The sequence below is a fragment of the Anas acuta genome, chromosome 24 (assembly GCF_963932015.1).
Source record: "Anas acuta chromosome 24, bAnaAcu1.1, whole genome shotgun sequence".
NCBI lineage: Eukaryota > Metazoa > Chordata > Aves > Anseriformes > Anatidae > Anas > Anas acuta.
In genome coordinates, this window is record NC_089002.1 from 2,495,422 (window position 1) to 2,511,647 (window position 16,226).

The 16,226-nt window shown below is 50.1% G+C and overlaps 1 protein-coding gene across 18 annotated transcripts in view; it reads left to right on the forward strand.

Moving 5' to 3' along the window:
• The window catches only part of ANKS1A (ankyrin repeat and sterile alpha motif domain containing 1A), a 106,091-nt gene that overhangs the window by 9,826 nt on the left and 80,039 nt on the right, over window positions 1-16,226 (forward strand). The window contains exon 1 of one of the 18 annotated variants that reach the window (XM_068660121.1): window positions 11,927-12,190. The exons of the other annotated variants lie outside the window; for them this stretch is intronic. The gene's annotated coding sequence lies outside the window, so the exon portion shown is untranslated. Of the gene's footprint in view, window positions 1-11,926; window positions 12,191-16,226 lie in introns of those variants that run through there. 18 annotated transcript variants of the gene reach the window in all.

A 16,226-nucleotide genomic window follows, 5' to 3' on the forward strand; every position in this document is an offset into this window, starting at 1 on the left:
CGGAGCTTTGGATGCTCCACAGCGACAAGTGCCAGGGCAGAGCTTTCTGCAGATGTTCGTCCTGGAAGGAAATCGTGCAGAGCACGCAGGCTGCCGGATCAGGTGCTTGAGCTTAAAACTTTTTCAGTTGTCCTGGGTGTGTGTTTGGGTTGGTTTTGACTTTACTGTTGCCTAAACGGAGAATTTTAGCAGACTGTAGTATATGACAGCACCCTTAAGGTGGCTGCTTTCCCCGGTGGTTTAGGAAGGTGAGTTTTTAAAACGTTTGAGAAGCCCTGAGGTGCCAAGCGCACAGACCGTGTGTATGCACACATTCCTGGCTTGATTTATCCCACCTTGCGTGGCTGTTGAGTGCTTCAGATTGAAATCAGGACGTACATCTGAAACAAGCAGGATGTTAAGGAAATTACCGAAGCTGCTTTTAGGGCAGGGGGGCGTGTGCAGGGCTTTAACCTGGCTCTCCGAGGGAGGCTGGGTTGTTTAGCTTAAGGAAAGTCAGGGCTTGAGTTCGTGTTGTTTAGGTTTGGTAAACCTAGATTGCATTAGCACTCTTCCCTTGTTATTCAAACACATGGTTTCTTTTAAAAGGAAATTAAATTTAAAAATAAACCTCAAGCTTTTTCCAGCTAGAAGGAAGTGTCTGTAGTGCTGCATGCTAAGGATGCAAGAACACAGCCCTGTCTAAAAGCGAGTGCCATAAATAATACGTAAATACATTATCTCATCAGATTTATATCTAATCCTATTGCCTGTTGTTTTTCAGCCTCTTTTGCCAAACAAGCCTGAAAATGTCATAGGTGGCCTTTCAGATCTAATATTGAAGTGGGTTGGAAATTAGGTGAAATGACTTTTGCCTCATCCTAATTAAGGCACTATGAGAAATCCTTTCAAGTTTGGCATCGTGAAGTAAATTGCCTGGTTTTGAAACGTAATCCGATTAAAGGAGGCTAGTGCCTGCTAGGGCTTGAAGCCTGCCCATGCGACGGTACAGAGCCTGGTCCCCAGAGTCTTCCTTGCTGCTCTTAATTTTGGAAATCAGCACAATTTTCCCATTTTTTTCTTAGGAGGCGGGAACAGGTTTATGATAAAGGCTTGACTTGTGGAGACTTGAAAGCTTTGCACTCTGTCTTGGTTCTGGTAAAGCATTGGCTGACCTGCAGGGGATGTTTAAATGGCCTCGCTTCGTGCTGTGATCCCCCGAGGATGACTTCAGGTTGTCTTGGAGCGTTGTTAGTAACTACCTGTGTGAAATGCAGAACTGCTTGCGTTCCTCTTGTGACACCGGACTCCTCAAAGCTTTGTTTCAGCCTGGCAGAGTCGGGAGCCGTATGCCTGAAGTGCTGTGGCTCATCTCCATTCAGTTAAAAACAGCTGAAAACACGGAGTTTGGAGGGCGCGTGCACTTAGTGTCGGGTTTGGTGTATGGGGAGTATTTCCTTTAGCCTCAACAGAGAGTGAAACAGGCCGTGTCCTTGGCATTCCTTTTCGCTGATGATAGAGACCTCAAACGAGGAGAATTGGCTAAAACAAACAGTGCTGCCTTTGGATCATCCAGCCTGGGGGACGTCCTTCTAACACGACATCCAGCGTCGGTGCTGGCAATGGCCTGGCTGCGGGGGAGCTGCGGGAAGGAGCCCGCTCCTGCTTTCATCTCAAGCCTGGAAATGGGTCGTAGAGGTGAGAAATCTTACCCTGGGCTTCCTGCAGAGCCTGCACTCCAGAACAGCAAATGGTCTCTGAGGTTAACCCGCGGGAGCGAGAAGTGGTTGTGCTGGGTGAGAAAGGCTTCGGTGGCGGAGCTGGGTGGAAGCCGTGCAGCCTGCCTGCAAATTGGGTGTTGCTCTGTCGCCACCGGCTGCTGATAAATGGCTCAGAAGAGACCTTCTGCGTGTGTCTGCCTCCTCCCAGAGGGCGACAGCTTCTGCAGGAGGGGTTTGCTGTGCGCAGAGGTTGCTCCTTGTGTTTGAAGCCCTAAGATGCTATAGCTTGTAAGTAAAGCTTCAGAATCATTCAGAGGAGGGGCAAGTCGCTGTTCTCCTCAGCCTCCCTCTTTATTCTTACCACTATTGTAGTGCCCGTGGTCTCATCCTCGTGGCTGGGGCTTTTCTAACCCGAGCTGCCCCTGTTTGACTTCGATTCCCATGTCCAGAAGCAGCAATGTGGGCTCTGCCGCCTGCTCGTTCGCGGTGTCCCTAACCGGCTCTGCAGATGCAGAGGTAAAGAGGGTGAACGTCAGCGCTTGAGGTGTGGTTAGCAAATGGAAGAAATTTGAATCCCGAAGTAAACTGTGAATGCTAAATGTTGCAATTAAATGGCGTGTGGGTAAACATACAGTACGGTGTGTTTTTTTGTGCATTGACCTTAACTGTCTTGTGGGACTTGAGTTTTTGATGTTATCTGAGTTGGAGGTAACTAAAAACCCAGTGTTCTCATGCTTGCTTTGTGCTTTTTATTTTAAATTCCTTGGGAAAGTTGGGTACAATCTAATGGTCTTCAGTGCTGCTCCAAGATAGCTATGCAGAGCTGCTTTTTAAAAAATAAAATAAAAATCATGAGGAGCTTGTGCTTTGCATCTCAGAAGCTGTTGGTGGAGGGAAAGCTTTTGAAGCAGTCTGAAATGCCTTTGCACCCTGGGTATGAGTTGTTACAGCTGAGAGGCAGCTATTTGCTGGGCTGGAGTTGCAATGACCCTCAACTTGTTGAGTTAATGGAGAGTTTTGTCCCTGCATAAGCTTATAATCTGGTGGTCTGACTTGAGCAGACATTGATACCATACATTAAAAAGTGAGGCCGGGAGAGGCTGGGCCACTGGAAGCAGCTCCTGGCTGGGAGAACTGTATTTAACCAGGAAACGGCCCAGAACTGCTTTTGTGCACTTTGAAATAAGCGGGCAGAAATATTTTAAGGGCTCTGAAACGTTATCTTGCGTTGTAGATGTTCCCCAAGCGTGTCTTCCTGGTGAGGAAGACGGATGTTTATGGTGCTGGCTTGTCATTGTGTGCAGAATCAAGTCTGGCAGGTGGGTAAAAGCAGAGCTGGAAGCTGAAGGTGTGCAGGGAAAGTGGGGAAGAGCTGTTGGTTGTGCTGCCCGTTCAGCAGTGCCAGGGATGCCCACAGCCATCCCCGAGCCCTGCAGGAGCGGTGCCTGCCCTCCTGGCCTTCCTGCAGCTCCCCGGAGGCTGTTAGCAGCTAAAGGACCCTGGCATTTAATACATTTCATTTGCCTGGCTGACTTACACGCCTCTGTTTTTCAGCTCTGACCTCTCTGTCCTGCAGATAGCATAGACAAGTAATGACAACCTTACGGGAGCTCTCTCTGTGTTCAGAAAACTACCTCTGCCCCTCGTCCCAGTGCCTACTTCTTAGCAGGCCGGATTTCACCAATGCTCCTGGAGGAAAAGGATGTTCCTTTTAGCTCCCAGCCCAGATTTCTTAAGCTTCCGTAAGAACTATTATCCTGCAAGTCTTAAGTTGATGCTTTCTGTTTGCTTGATGCGTGCCAAGAAAGAGCAGGAGCTTATTGCGACGCTCTGACCGGTGTGTCCTCAGTGTTCCCAAGCAGCCCCTACAGGTCACTTCTCTGTTTGCCTGCTTACCACTGCTGCCTTTTGCTCCGTCCTTTCCCCGTTACTTGCTTTTGGGGCATCCAGTTAAAAAGCTCATCAAGAAGGAATTTACTCTGCAGTCAGTACCGTGCTATGTAGCCACCTCGTTGTTGGCGGTTCCTTTCTGGCTCGGCTCTGTCTTCTTCAGCCTCTGGGGACCTGTGACTAGGCCAGGGCACTGGGATTTGCCTCGTCCTTACAGCGAGCTCTGTGGGTGAAGCCGTGTGGTGGTGGTGGTGTGGCTGGAGGGCAGCCGGCCCCAAATGCTGAAGCAGGAGCACTGCGGTGCCTCTGACTTCTCCTCTGCCACGCTCCCTTCCTCCAGGGCCTCCTCTCCCATCCCATTGCATTCAGGCTTTGATAGAGTGAATAATTTGCTTTTTACTGAAGCTCAGTGCTTCTCCCTGCTCGCACTGGTGCCGTGTGGGGCCTGGTCCTGTGTGCCCTCGCCCTGCCCTTGCACAGCTCCATCCAAAGGCCTCGTGTCGCTGCCATGAGGGAACGGGGACGCTCTGTGGGCCCCCGCCTAATTTGTACGGTCTCCCTAAGGCAGAAAGCGCACTCTCGATATAGCTGCTGGTAGAAAATAATTGTGTTTGCCTTGTAATTGGTGTAGGGAGGGGTAACTCGCTCTGTTTCTCTGCCTTGACGTTGCACGGCCTGCTTACCTGCTGCTTGTCTGCTCCAGGTCAGGCGCCGGTGACATGAAAGGGACGAGGGACACAGTGGCCAAGGGGGGGTCTGGGTCTCTTGGGGCCTGAAGGATGGGGGAGAACACAGAGGGATGTTTAATTTCTCTACAAAACACGTATCTAAGGCGTCGCAAACCAGGAGGAGGCGTCTGTGTTTTGTATCACCTTCCTGCGTGTGAGGCTCCCTGCTAGAAATCCCCAACCCCTGCTGAGATGGATATGGGGTCAGATCCTTGTGGGTGCTGGGAATGAGTAGGAATTTGGATCTAATCCTGTTGATTTCCTCTGACAATGAAAATATAGATGGGTTGCAGACTATGCAGCAAGGGTGACGTGCCCTGCCATCCCCAAACACTTCATCGGTGCCTCAGTTCCCTGTTTGGGGCAGTGACAGGCACTGGGAATGAAGTACTCTGCCAGTGTTTTTTTGCCCGAGTTCCTTTCGGTGATATTTTTGCTCCAATCTCAGACCTTTGGTGAGTCTGCCTGTCAAAAGGGAGCGGCGCAGATGGACGGGTACAGCTCGAGACATGCTGCTCTATTTCTGCTGCTTGACTGTCACGTCCCTTGGGGTTCTGTAGCCTGGTAAATGAGCTCTCACGAAAGGAGAGGGGGGAGGGAAGCACAGGGCAAGTTTGCCAGCTGTAGCCAGCCTAGGCGCTGCAGCGTGAGCTGCTTTGGTATTTTCTGATCAGGAAATTGTGGCTGCCCAGGCAGCTCGCTGCCAGCTCTCTGGAAGTGCTGGAGAGAAGGGAAGGGGACGCCTGGCACCTCGCTGTGTCAGCAGGACCCTGCACCAGCTCGATGTGTCCTGCTAATTTTCCCTGCATCTGCTTCTATTTTATTTTTTTTTTTAACTGTTTACACCTCCTTTTAGCTGCATTTTCCCTACCTTCAGTTGTATCTTCTCCAGTAAGTACTGTGGCAACAGTACAGCTTACCTCCAAATGAAGAGCAAGGAGTGCTTCCCTTAGCAGTGAACAGGTTCCAGTTCACCGTGCTGTAATATCGTCAGCTGCGGGCTGTTTAATAGGACTTCCATAATGCTGCTCACTTTATTGAATTCCTGCAGGAATGTTTTGCTTCCTTTTGTTCATTTTCTTTCGAAACCCATCCAGTCAGATGCGAAAGAGAATTGCTAAATACCAATTTCACAATGAATCGGGCTCATTAAAAGGATTGGAAGCTTTTAGCAATTGTTGTCAAACTTCCCCTGTCCCTTCGAGGTCAGTTCCTCCACCTAGAGCTAGGCAGCTTTTTCAGCTCCAGTACTTCAGGTAAAATGCTACGTCTGAGCATTGGGTAGTCGAGGTTTGCTTCCTGACAAATTTGGGCATTCCAATTTGGAAATGCAGTTAATATGGTACTAGTGGAGGCTGCATCTCAAATTCATGTGTGTGCATTAGATACTAGAGGAAAACTCCCTTTAAAACGACTCCAGTGAGCGTTTTCCCTTCTTTCCTTCTGAAATTTTATCTTTTCTGAGATCCCTTCTCAGGAACAGCGATGTTGGCGAGCCAAAAATGTGAAGGCTCCAGGGGGAGCCTGTGGGTGGTGACTTTTGAGTATCACCTTCCTTTCTTCCTTTGTCTCTTCCTAGAAATGTGCTGCCCTTGGACCGTGCACGGAGAGGGGAATGCTCCCTTGCACTGCAGACATCAGAAACCAGAGCTCCTGGCCATTCATCCCTGCAGATGCTCTCGTTTTCATGGTTGATTTTTTTTTTTTACGCTTTTTTCAGCTAAGCTTTGTTTAGATCTGGCCCTCCATCCTCTGTCATCAGTGCCAGCATGCAGAGCCCATGCTGTAGGAGCTCTGCTCCATTGCATGTAATCAGCTGGAAATGCTCCCGTAATGGGAGCAGATTGCAGAGCGAGTGCCTGTAATGGTTTTAAGAATAAAGGGCAGCGTTTGCACTCAAACCAGAGCTGGCTCTTCTTCCCCTGCAGCTATTTGTTTTGCCTCCTGCTCCGAGGAGCTCTTTGATGTAGGGAACGTGCACAAGTGACCCATCCTGCCTGTCTGCCGCTGCATAATGCAGGAGGTGACAGCCCGCCTCACCCCCCACCATACATAAAGCTTAAAGAAATGCATTTGCACTGCCAGGAGACATCTGTAAGGGTAGGGCCTCTCTCTTCCTAGCGGGGGATTTCAGCTTGGGTGGATGTTTTCCTATTAGTGAAACCAACCTTATCCTGTGTCCTTACAGCAGGAGCCTGGGGTCCCAAAAGTTCAAGGCGGTGGCCTCGGTTCTTGTGCCATCGGGCTGGGTTTTGCAGCCTGGGATGACCTCCTGCTGCTGAGCTTGCCTTGCACAGCTCCTGGACGGATCCTTTGTGTTGCTGTCGCTTGGAGAACTTGCACAGATCTCCTGCTGTCTGCTCAGGCCGTCTCCACATCACAGGAGCGAGGGGTTCTGCGTTTGGAAAGCAAAGGAGCAGCCTGGCTGTCGGAGGCTGCAGTGCTGCATGGTGTGGCTGCCCTGGTGGAAATGCTGGCTTTTTTTGTTCGTACCTCACGCTCTCAGGGCTGTCTGGGGTTGGGCAGTGCAGGCTGGACCTGCTGGCGATCTGTTGTGTAGCTATTGCTTCACGCTGGAAATGAGCTGGCAAAATGAAAGCACGCGAGGGGTGGCAGCAGGGGGTCTCGCCCCGTGCCCCTGCAGGGGGCCAGGCACATCTCTGGCTGCTGCCATGTGTCAGCCAGCAAGATGGGCTGAATCGCAGCTTTGCCCCTGGTTCCCTTGCCAGCAGCTCTGCCTTCTCTGCTGGGTATGGCGAGAGCAAGCGTCTGCTTTTGGAGCCTGGAGCTCCAGCAGCCCCGGGGCTGGGCTATGGTGGTGTGCATGGCTTTGTCTGCTGGGTCTCCTGCATTTGTCTGGCCCTTCTGTCGTGTGAAGGTCCTGCTGTTCCCTGTCCAAGCTGTCATCATGTAGTCGAGTTTGGAATTGGTTGCCTTTGAGGAAAATTTACCTTTTTAAGCTTTATGGGCTCCAATGTGTCTGGTAGGTTGTAGGGAAGGATCTGGGTTTGTTGCCTTAATGTTTAGCACTTTAACTCTTCTATCGCACGCATGCAGAGTTGATATTGCCAAATAATTGGCAAGTGCTGAAGAGTAAGCCCTGAAGCTTTCAAGACAGAATGGCTTCGGTCTTCTTGTTGCAGTCCTGATGCTGAGAGAACAGGGGAGGTGTACGGGGAGGTGCAGACCTGTCCTGGGGCTCGGACTGCGCGTGGTGGCATCAGTGCCCCTGGTTGCTGCTTTTCCAGGTGTGCCTACCTCCAGCTGCCTTGCAGGTGTGCATCCCTCCCATGCGTGTTACATTTAGCGTGATGGGGTTAAGCCTCTCAATCTTTCTGTCCTATATATTCCATATCACAGTTGAGCACTCGTAGTAACGTGCCAAGAACTCTACTGGAGGGAAGGGTGGAGGTAAACGGGAGCCTTAAATGAGGCAGTAGCTGTGACTGTGCGCTGGTCTTCCACCATGCAGTTGGTTCTGTGTGTTATCTCCGTGTCTGTTTCTTGACCATGACGGAAGGTACCCTGAAAGTCCTGGAATTCCCACCGGTGGCAGCGTGTGCCTTCCTCCTGGGGCACTGAAAGGAGTCTCTGTGGATGGAGTGCTTTGCACTGGACTGGACGTGTCCCCGGGCTGGAAGTACACAGGATTTCAGTGTGAAGGTGGGCATCGAGGAGTTGCGGGTTTGCTGACTTTGTGCCAAAAAGGCCCTGAAGGAGAATCAGAGCAATAAATGCTTTTACGCCTGTCATCCAGGTTCTTGAGTTTAGTAGGGAGCTGAAGTGCAGGGGGGGTGTGGAGCTTTAGGGGAGGCACAGATACCAATTAAACAGCAGCAGAACCACTTTTGCCTTGTGCCATGATCAAAGCAGTCTCTGGAGAGCAAGGGGAGCGGACCCCAGTGGGGAGGTGGCAGAATCCTCTAACGGCCTCGGTGCAGGTGGGTGCTGCTGGACGCCTTTGGGTGCTGGCTCCTCGAGGACTTGGTCAGCGGTCACCCGAAGCCGTGCCATTCCCAGTGCACACACGTGGAGCTGGTTTGCTTCCTCTGCTTTGTCCGTCGAAGGCACGTTCCCACCATCGCCCTGGCTGAAGGCACGGATCCTTCTCTTGGGAAACCTCAGCTTTACATCCCGCTGCTGGAAACTGGGCGGCCTGACAACTTTGCTGCGAAGGAATTTGTTTTTCTCACATGCCAAACCTACTTTCGGCCAAAACTTTGAAAGGAAAGAAATCCAGATGCGTGTAGGAGATTGAAAAGTTACTCTCACAAGAACTGCCCCCCAGTTTTTCTTTGTTACAGCATTGCAGGGCTCTGGTTTCTGCCCTTAACCACTCTTTCCTACCTGAGAAGCAGCTGGGACGAGAGATTTACTTTCCTGCTCTTGTTTCTTAAAATATCCATGAGTTTTTCTGCTTGATGTGCTGCTGGACACTCTTAGTCTCATACTTTCACTTAGCTGCCCCTCTTGGGTGCTAGGCAAAGTGTGGGTGGCTATTTCCATTAGAAGTTGTAGATCATTAGTTAAGATTAGCTGTTGTTTTCAAGCGCCTCTTCTGTGGAAACAACAGCCCCTGCTGAAGGTGCTCTCCGCCAAGGAGAGCGGCTCGTGGTGTCCAACACAGCCATCTGTGAGTTAAAGGCTTTGTGAATGCAGCTGGTGAAAGCACTTGGTGGCTTCCAGAAAGCCTGCTCGACACACAAATGCAGCTGCAAAATAAATAAATTCTCTCTATAAATGTGTCCATGTGTCAGGAAGCTGCTTTTAGGTGGGGACAATACCTGTTCAGGGAGATCCGTCCTCACCCCTTGGCTCTCATTGCAAACACAATTGTCCTTCCTCGATAGATCGGCTGCCTGACTCGGCTCTGGCTGCTGTCAGCCCACGTTTCTGTAAGGAAAGAAGGTGTGCTCTGACCGCGTGGGAGATGGAGACAGTAAGATGTGCTTTGCTGCTGTGTGAACTGCCGAAACGGTGGTGTTACCTCTGCTGTATCATCGTGCTTTGCATGGGCTGGCACACGGTTCATCCCAGAGCTGCAGGACTGAGACTTGTGCTGACCGCCAGGAATGAGTCATCCCCATGCTAACAGCATCTTTTCTGCGGAGAAGCTGGCGTCGTTTTCCCCGTCTTGGAAGGAGCCCGGAGTTAGCACGCTTTGTGGCTTTAGGAATGATGCTTAGCAGTCTTTGGTGTGTAGCTCAGCAGTCTCTAAGTGGCTGCACATTTATTGCATGTGCCTCTGAGCTGTGGCTTTAACCTCCGCGCCGTGTCTCGAGGATCCAGGTTTCCTGGAATGGTGTGTGCAAATCCCGGCAGGATCAATTTGTCTGCTCGGCTGCTTTTGTTCTTCTCACGTTTGAAAACCGGCTGCTTTGCGCAGATGTTTATGATCCCAATGTTCTTTCCTTATAGGTGTTGCTCTCCTGCTCCTGTGTGTTAATTGCAGAGTAAATTTCTGCTTTGCAGCCCAGAACTAACTGCGTTTTGGTGGTGATTTTCATGTATCATGAGTGCTTTCTGGAAGGGAGAAGGATTAAAAAGCAGTGGGTACGCAGGTGCTGACACCGTAGCAGCTGAACAGTCCTGTACTCTGCAGCACGTTAATTCTCATGATTGGGTTGGCGATCTCATGCTTCCTCTAATTTGAGACTTTTAGGCCCAACAGCAAGGACTCGGTGACTTCCAGCAGGCAGGAAGCGAGGCAAATAACCTCGTGGGCGTTTAAGACAGCGTGCTGAGAATTGCACCTTTTGGGCTGTCTGCACACAGCCTCGCTGCTCTGAGGGCTGGCAGCCCCGTAAATCCAGACCTGCTCTTTACCCGTGATCATCTGAGCTCTGTAATCTTTTTCTGATTCACTTCACCATCAAGAGCTTTTTCGGAATAACTGCTTGCAGTGGGGGGGATTTCTCTGTGCTTTTCCTGTCAGTTTTGGGAGCATTCTCTGCTCTGACTTCCCCATTTTTTCCAGTGGGAAAAGCTGGTGGCCTTCAGCTCCCTGAGGCCTTGCAGACCGAGCTCTGCAGTGTGTCCTTGCCGTTGGTTCTTCTTGCCTGTGGTTTCCCCAAGTCCAGAGGCACTCGAGAAGCACATGTGGCACTGGCTCAGATCACGCAGCTTCTTCCCTGTCATTCAAGTACATGAAGTTGCATTTGAGCCTTGTTTTCTGTGAAAAGGAAAATTTTGTTCTGAATCATTGCAAAAAGGACTAACCAAAAAACCCACACCAAAACCCCACAAAATGACACAACCCTTATCTCTTCCCTTTGGATCCCTTGGCCCGTAACAGAGCTCTTCTGCATTGTGTAGAAGGTAATTACTGCACTTGGTTGTGAAACGCTTGGCAATGTCGTCATGTTTGAAGTGATAAATGTGGATTACCGCATGTGTTGTTTTTTTCTGAGAACGATGGAGGCAGTGATGTTAGTGGGAGAATTTTTGTGCATAGCAAATGCTTCCTGGGCAGGACTGGAATGCAAAGCGGGACTTCTGTGTGCATTTACAGTGCTGGGATTCTCTGTGAGGCATCGTGCAATCATCCTCTGCGTTACATGGCCACCCACATTTTCTATAGCAGGTCTGATTTATTTTTTTTTAATGTAATGGATAAGACAACACAGCTGTAAAATGGCAATGCCAGGCTCTTCAGTATTGTGCTGTTAGTGCTAACTGCTGCAAAAAGCACAATTTCTGATGAGCCTGAAGTACCAGGCAAAATTAAGCTCCCCTTGATCTGGGTGCTTGATGTTGGCCCGAGCAGAAAAGCTGAGGCAGATGAGGGGAGTGAGTTCCTTGGCTCACTGGGTTGGGAGACTTGAGTTTGGGAAGAGTCAGCAGAACAGAAAGAAAACGGGGGCCGTGAATGGCGCGAGGGGGTGGCAGCGCAGGCAAGAAGATAGGAGGAGAGCAGCCAAGGAGCGCTGTGTGGAAGCAATCATCCCAACTTTATAGCAAAGAAAAATGTGGACGAAGAAGTTTAATGACCTCTGTAAGGCACAGATCGCTGCTTTGGCTTCCTTTGCAGCCGCTCTGATAGCAGGAATCTGAGTGGGTTGCTCGCGGAGCTCCTTCCTGGAGCCTGCCAAGAGGGGCTGAGAAAGTATTGCTTGGGATTTAGCCACGTTCCCCCCATCCCAGGAATATTCTGCTTTAATCTCCTCCAGCCTGCATCAGCAGTTTATTTTTGGAAAAGCTGTTGTGTTCTCGAGTGGGGAGGCACACGAGGAAGGGGTCACGGCTCTGTCTGAGCCCCGCTGTGCCCTGCTTGTGCCTGTCTGTGAAATGGGCGCAGTGCTGCTTCTTTCCAGCAAAGCTGAAGCCCGCTTTCTAACCTTAAATTCTCGCACGAAGCATTTGAGTTGTTTGTGTTATCAGTCTGTGAGCAGGAAATACCAAAAGAGGATTGTGTTAGTGTTGCAAGAATCCTGGGGTTGTGTGGATATTACGGGCTGGCTCTCCTCGTCCTCCGGGCAATGCTCTGGGAGTTCATCGGCCTCCAGCCCTAACTGCCCCTCGGGCAAGCTGTCTCTAAGGCATTGAACTTGGACTCCAAACATCTGGGATCGGTTCTCAGCTGCTTTAAACTTCCTTTGTGACCTTGAGCCGAGATGTTTGTGTGTGCTGGCCCCAAAGCAGCGACAGTGTCGGTATTGCTCGTCGTGTCTTCTGCACTGAGCGTGTAAATACACCGGGGTGGCGATGGCCTTCAGCTGCCTGCACACACGGGGGGGTCCTGAAGTCTTCGGGTGCTTCTGTAACCCAGCTGAAACTACAAACCAGCTCTGAAAACTCATTTGACTTGAAAAAGTTGGGTAGTCCTTCAGGGCAGTTGGCCTCTGCTGTAGCCCGTTGCCCCCAGACAATTTGGTGAGTAAAGTTACTACGGCCAGGAAGAAAGAAATGGAAAAGCAAGAGGACAAATATCCTCTTGTTTAAAGGAACTCTTGGGTTGGATCGTGACCTAAAGCAATGTGCTTTATTCAGCATTTTTTTTTTTTTTTTTTACAAACAGGAAGCCTTATTTAAAAAGCTACAGCGCTTGCTGAGTCACGGAGCAAGAAAAACTGAGTGCAGGAATTAGTTCAAACAGAGCAGATTTTGCAGGTTTTCAGAGCTGCTCTTGTATCATTTGTGATCAGTCTTAATTGCCTTCAGCAGATCAGGAGCGTTGCGTGCTACCCTGCTGCAGCAACAGGGAGGTGAAATCTTGGTGATCTCTGGAGAGGTTTGCTTTCATAACAGATGCAGCAAGTATAAAAGCAACCCCCCTGTGATGCAAAGGGCTTTTGGGGAACTGGGGGAGAAAAGAAAGCAAACACCAGTGGTAGTCGGATTGGCTCCAGACCTTCTCTGAACTTTGCTGGGACCTGGTATTTACAGCGTTCTCCTTCCCATGCAGGGATCTGGTTTTGTGTTTAATTAGAAACAGCCCTAAATCACACTGTACGTCGATCGGACTTGGCTTTGTGCTCTGCTTCTCTCCACGCTGCTTCCATTTTACAGATGAGAAGGCTGGGAGCTGGAAGGAGACCTTTTCCCAAGGCTCTGTGACGCAGCAGGGAAGAAAACCCTGGCGGCTTCGGAGTCGTCATCCCCGCACTGGCTCGGCGTTAGGATTTCCTGAGTTTTGTTCTGTCTTGTCTGGTTTTGCTGAAGGCGATGTTTCTGCTGCCCTGTTTTTGAATGACTTCCCTTCTGCCTTGTAAAATCAAGGCAACAGGTCTGTCAGGAGATGCCGTGAAGGTGAAATCAGACATGGAATATCCTGAGCTGGAAAGGACCCAGGGGGATGGTTGGGTCCAACTCCTGAATGACTCAGTCCTTGACACTGCGTGATCTCACAGCATCACACATAAGTGCTCATCTATTTTTCTTGCTTCATGTCTCATCTGAACCAGGAGGAGGTAGGCGCTATTCCTTACGTACTTGTCCAGGAAGAGTTCCCAAAGAGGGCCTGGCTGAGCAGGGCTTTGTGGCACACTCTCTGTATCAGAAAGCTCGAAACGCCTGCGGGAGCGACGTCGTTCCCAGGAAGCCTGGAGGCAGCTTGGCTGCAAGAAGTGCAAATCTGTTCTGCTTTGTGCAGGGGATCCTGGAAGGGTTCTTCGTAGCCTGCTTCCAGTTGGGGATTTTCTCGCTGTATGTTCTCAAAATGTTGTCTCTGCCGAGCTCGGGGTGTCTTCCTTTAAATAGCAGAGCCCATTTGTTCAAGTCGTGTTCTGGAGACGTGTGCGGCTTCAAAGTGCTGCAGGCTGATTCAGGGATGACAGCAGGACTGTGAGTGGCTTTCTCTGCCTTTTCTCTGAACTTTTCTGGACGGTTGAGTCCTGGCTGTGACCTTGGCGGATATTTACAGCTTTTACCCTGGTCTTTGTGCTGAATGTTAGGAGTTGGTAACCTCTTGATGCTCACAAAGCCTCCTGGTGCGGGCAGGTTCTTGCTGAGCTATTCCCATTGCCATAAATCTTTGTAACTTTCCCTGTCTGGCCTGAAAAGGTGGGACAAACTCTTAATTCAAAGAGCTAATCCCAGAGTACCCACCTCCTCTCCCATAGTGGTGGTGGTAGGGAGCGTTCCTGCTATTTTCCTACTATTTTGTTTCTGGGAGCTCTGCCGTGGTTCCTACAGGTAACGCCCGAGACATCGTTCAGCAAATCCTGCAGAGGCACTGTGAGTGCTGCTCTACAGGAACCGTGGGGTCTTTCAAAATAATCTTCCTGTGCTGATGTTTCTGTTTCTGCAGCCTGTAGTAGGCTTCTTTTCCTGTGTTTAGATCCCAAATAAGAAACTCAGGATCTTATCTTGGCCTGTCACTCTAATGCTATGCGTTGCGTAAATAAAAATGGGCTGGAAGGTTTGGTTTCTGTGAAGTCAGGAGAACTTCGTGGTGTTCCTACAGAGCTGGAGAGGAAGAGGAGGGAGGAGACTGATAGACTCCTGCTGCCGCCCTGACATCTGCATATAAATAGTTCTCCTCTTAAATCCTTTCCAACTGCACTTTTGGGTGATTTGACCTTTCTTTGATAAAAGCTTTCTGTATTTCCAAGACCGGGTAAGGGTGGGGTGGAAGGGAAGGATACAACAGCTCTGGTAAAAATATCTTCACATCCCATCGGTAGACTTCTCCCGTGCCCGGAGCTCAGCGTTGAACCTGCTCCATCGTGGACTCCAAGTTTTCTTTTCCTTTGAGTTGCTGGAGGGAGTTCTGAGTTTTTTGAGTACTCTAAAACATTAACCAGAAAATGCCTAAGGAGGTTTTAGGGAAGTGTTTTCCTTGCAAGGAGGCCATGCTAGGAGGTGGGAGATGGTTTCCATGGGCTCCACTTCCCATTCTTGCTGCCCACTGGATGAGTCCCTTTGAGCAAGTGACTTGGTTGATGCTGGTGACACTACTAATCCTGGTTTTCTTTCATAAATATTCCTTTCAGCTGAAGTTGAAATGGTGCTGGCTCTTTGTATGTCTGCTCTGTAGGTTTTGGAGCTCAGCAGCAAAATCCAGCTCTGTTTGGCATGTAAAATGGTCAAACCTTCTGGCCTTGGTCAGGTTAGCAGTGTGTGGGGGTGTGTGCAGTATTTATAACTGCTCCAGACTATACACAAGGCTTCTGGCACTAGCTGTAACCATAAATTGCCACTTTAAATCCAGCAATAAGTTGTTTGGGCCACCGCACAGCGTGAGCCTGCTGCCGAAAGTAAACCAGGGGCTGCGAGTGACTCAGGTCCCCTTCGTGCTGAGGACTGTGCAGCTGGATGGGGTAAGGCGTTTCCTGGGCTCCATCCTCTAGTTCCTGGTGTCTCACATCTCCAGGACATGGTTCAAGCCATCGGGACTTGCTGTTTGTTTCTGAAGCTCAGGGCAGTGAGCGGGGCAGGAATGCCCCTGGATAAACCTCCTGATCCTTCCCAAATTGAATTTTGTGGCTTACTTCCCTGTTCCCCTGGATAAAGTTTCCCTTTAGCTGTGGCTCCTCCAGTGGAGCTCGGGGCTGTCTCAGGACTCCAGAGCCCTTTATAGTGGTCTGTTGGATCAGGCATCGTGCGGCAGAGAGAAACTTTCCATTTACTTTCCATTTCACAGCGTGCTCATGAATCCCACCTGAAAGGCATTGGAGAGGGAGCGTGCTGCTTAGTTTACTCCTGAATTTCCGCTTGGTCTGCACAGGATCTCCGCTGGTTTGGTGCCTTTCCTGCTGCTTTTATACACTGGCGTAACGTTTTCTGGCTGGGAGCCCTCTGGTAATGACTTACTTTAGAAAACCCAGTAACTGCTCGGGCTGCCTCTATCATACAGTGAGTCGTGGTGATTACGTGCTGGGGAGGAAATGAAGTGATCAGGGAAGGCCTGGTTCGTTGGGGGGGGCGGGAGCAACAGTTAACTTGATTTAAAACCAATTACACTGGGGTTTAGGGGATGCTGTTAACTTTTACCCCGAGTTTCAAAACAAAATAAAGGAGCAAAGTGTACAAGTTTAGGGAAAGAAGGGTTGCCTAGGCTTATAAATCCTGTATAACTCTGGGAAGTATTAAGTTTGAAACAGTCCAGCATACAGGGATGGATGGGGTGTGATGGGGAGGAGGGTGTTAAGGACAGGTTTGTTGGCTTTGAAGAACGTGACCGTGATGGGTTGGGTTTGTCTGCCCTTTCTGGACGAGGATGGTTGCACTGGTGAGGGGTGCCTGAGCTGGTAGCAGCAGAGCCCAGCTCCTTCGGCAGCAAGGTTGAGAGCAGAGCCAGCTTCCTGCACGCGTGTTCCTGCACTGTTTTAAATAGGACACTGTGGAGGGATTAGAGGGCAGATTAATCCTGAAATCCTTGGTGTTCGACTTCTGAACAAGGGAGGGAACTATTTGCAAAAGCTCGGAGACCACCTGCTTTTTCGTATAGACTGCTAACAGTTGTCAG